Source organism: Lathyrus oleraceus, chromosome 7 (assembly GCF_024323335.1).
Source record: "Lathyrus oleraceus cultivar Zhongwan6 chromosome 7, CAAS_Psat_ZW6_1.0, whole genome shotgun sequence".
Lineage (NCBI taxonomy): Eukaryota > Viridiplantae > Streptophyta > Magnoliopsida > Fabales > Fabaceae > Lathyrus > Lathyrus oleraceus.
In genome coordinates, this window is record NC_066585.1 from 189817653 (window position 1) to 189821432 (window position 3780).

Sequence of the window (3780 nt, forward strand, 5' to 3'; positions counted from 1 at the left end):
TCTTTTAATTAAAAAAATTAATCTTGCACTAGTTACTTAATACTACCTCTTTTTTTATTAGAAGTCGTTTTGACATTTTCGTTTATATTAAAAAAATGTAATCATTGTTGTATGATAAAGAGAAATTATGAAATATTATAAAATTATCTTTTATTAATGGTATTATAAACATAAACTTAAAGAAAGGGAAGAAGAGAGAGTAATAAATTCTCAAGTGTATAATAAGAAAAATCATATTAATGATTTATTGGTATTGTGAAATGACTTATAATTTGGTACATTTATTTTCTCAAAGCGACTTATAATAAAAAAATAGAGGGAGTATTGTTAGGGGATGACAATTTAATTAAGGGTAAATTAGTAATTATGTTTATTCTTGTTAGTGGAATCAAGAAAATTAAATATATTAACTACCATTCTTAATAAACGTGAAAGTTGTATTTTCTTTGTTTATAATTATGGCCGAAGTACTATTTGATTAGGATGAACAATGTTATTATGATATAATAATTAGCGGCCGTACATGAAAAAAGGTCTTTATAGGCTATCACATGGCCAGCCAAGAACATGATTTGATCAAACCTTCAAAAAAGTCAATGACTAGAAAATGGTCATTTGAATATGTTTTTATTATCATTTCCTCAAGAGAATGACATGATAAAATGAATTGCATAATAAGTGTTTCTTATGTTATGTCTTCATCAGATTCATTCATTAATATGATGACCTTTCTTATCCGTCTCATTGAACTTTACAAAAGGTAATGACAGTGACAACTAGTTAATTATGGATAACAGTTGGAAAGTTGAAGAGTACGCCTCTAAACTCCTTAGTGATGCCGCTTATTTCATGTAAGACCTTTCTACTAAATTCCCATAAGTCCATTAGGGTGTTTTCTCCAATTCTATCACGACATGTTTCCTTTGGCATTTCATCTATATGGAACTTAGAAAGACCTTATTTAATAACATCATTGTCGAATAACACGCATCTGATATTGAAACTTGACACATACCGTGATTCACATGTCATAATAGTTTAATTTTATCGTTAACAAAATATGATTACACAAAACAATATTTTCAAACATAACCCTAATATCGAGATTAATCAAGCTTTATCTTAAATGACTTAATTATTATATACATCCATTAACTAACCTAATTAAGTCTAATTACACTTCATTACTTATTGTAATACCCCAAAATTTACCCTTCATTTTTCCTGGAAGCATACGCGTTACACCTCATGCATGCATTCATTTTTAGGTCATTTAACATTAGATACATTGCATTTCGTCATGTCAATCAGAATTAGATCCAAGAAACTTTAAAAAAAAAAAAAAGTTAAAAATAAATAAATAAATAAAATTAATTAAATAAATAAATAAAATATAACAAAAAAATTTTTTGGACTTGGGTCTCTCTCATTTGAGCCCACAAAGCCATGGAATTCAGTCTATAAATACCAAGGCTTCACTTGAGAAAAGGAGAGGCAAAATACTCTGAGGTTTCCTTGGAACAAAACCCTGAGGAAAAAGATAGTGAGAGAAGAACTAACAGAGTTCAGAGCAGCCTCCAAACCCTGAAGGGAACTCAACTGCATAGAAGCACCTCTGCCTCACATAAACCCTAAAGATTGTTTTGTAAACCTCACGGGTGCAACTCAATTTCAATCAAGCTCTCCAATCAGGTTTGCCCTATATCCATCATCTTTATGCCTTTAATTTGAATGCTCTAAATTTATAAGGTATTATGGGTGAATTTGATACCCTTTTGATGCATGTGTTTGACAAGAGGTTTAGGCCTCCTACCCTTGGTTGCTTTTTGTGAATTTTGATGGAATTATTCATGTGGTTACATTTTGATTTGGGGGCAACTCTTGGTTACCCTATCTTGTTTCACTAACCCTTTTGTTGAGTTTTTGTGAAGGCACATGACTTTTGCAGGGATAACTTGCGTGGTTTCCCACTTTATTTGTGGGATAACCCCTGGAGGTTCATTCCGATTACCTGTACTGACCCACTTTCTTTGATGATGTTAGCTTGGAAGGATCTCAGGGTTTCCCATTCCTCTAATTGATGTTACTTCGGATCTTTATCCGCGTGGTACTTTTACATTTTTCCCGCATTTTACTACTTTCCTAGCTGGAAGACCTCGATAGGAGGAAATGTTTTTGTGTTTACTTTATGCAGGTTCCTTTGTCCAGGGTTAAGAGCTATGAGGTCTTATCCTCATTACCCTTTTGCATGCGCGTTCCTACAATGCAAACAAACCCTTCATTGATTTTTCTTCTCCATAACACACGTTCACTCCTTCTACTACAGGCGAGTAAGTCTCCAAAGGTCGAGCATCCGGTAGATTGCGTAGTGACGTCGTTCGTCCAAAACCCAATCCACAACCCCGTAGTTAGCCGAACTACGACTTGCTCTGATTCTCATTCCAGATGAGATACGTAGGCATAAGACGCGATGTCTTAGCGAGCACACATCCCCCCAACCCATAGGTCAGCCAAGCTACGAAGACTCTGATTCTCATATTCAGATGAGATACGTATGCAGTGGATGCGACATCCGCGCGAGTCATTTCTCTTAACCTTTTTAGTAAATAAACACATTAGGTAAACCTACACCCTTTAGACAAAAACCACAAAAGTGGATCCCGTAGAGTACTACGGATGCGTAGGGGTACTAATACCTTCCCTTCGCATAACCGACTCCCGAACCCAAGATTTGGTTGCGAGACCCCGTCTTGTCCTTTCCTTTTTCAGGTTTACTTCGAGCGTTTCCTTTCCCTCCTTTGGGATGAATAACGCACGGTGGCGACTCTTCTGTCATTTTCTTTCGCCGGTTGTTTTTTCGCGCACTGTATTTTTCAGGTTGCGACACTTATCACCCATTTATTCTTAAGTCTTACTAGTATCTCATGCTCACCTAAAAATAAATGTCTTACAACCTAAAAATTGATTTCTATAACGCTTCGAAAATTTATGACTTTTACATCCCTACAACAATTTTTAATGCCTCATAAATCGATTTTTAGCTACCAAATAGCCTAATCAGTTCTAATACCTTATAAATTAATCTCCACATAACAACCACACCCTAGTATTTTCATATTTTTAGCGCCTGACTAACCTCACATATATGACTGAACCTAACAAATACATTGTTGTTGTTGAAATTCAAGTACTTGCTTTCCTATTATAGTGTATTTTCAACCTATTGTGAGATTTTCTCATTGTTTCCTCTATCACCTTAGCTTTCTTTGCATCCTTCTAGGCCACATTCAATTCTAACATAAGATTGAAATTATGAAAAGTTAGATATTGTAGAAGAAGACGATAAGGGTAACACTTCAATACACTTGTATAAATATTTTCTACTTCTTTCTTTAAAAGAAACTATTAAATTAGTATTTTAGACAATATACACGCATGGCCCATTAGCTCAGTTGGTTAGAGCGTCGTGCTAATAACGCGAAGGTCACAGGTTCGAGACCTGCATGAAATCATTTGAGAAACAATCGTTGTGCTAAAAATTTAACATAGTCATGATTATGCTTATAGGTATCTGAAAACTAATTCCATCATATGCATATTCTTAAATTTCATTTCCTTTTGTTTGTTTATATGGTCACAATTGATACACCATGACCGAGCAACCCTATATTTAATTCAGAAAAGATTTAAGATGAACAAATATTGCTAGCTCAAGAAAGAAGTACCTATACGAAGGATGTGATAACTTGTTATGTACACTAGGAAAATACATACTCCCTC

At 34.3% G+C, this 3780-nt stretch overlaps 1 non-coding gene across 1 annotated transcript; it reads left to right on the forward strand.

Moving 5' to 3' along the window:
- Positions 1–3437: 3437 nt before the first annotated feature.
- Positions 3438–3512, forward strand: TRNAI-AAU (transfer RNA isoleucine (anticodon AAU)). The gene has a single exon. It is a non-coding gene; the product is annotated as a tRNA-Ile (tRNA).
- Positions 3513–3780: the final 268 nt, after the last annotated feature.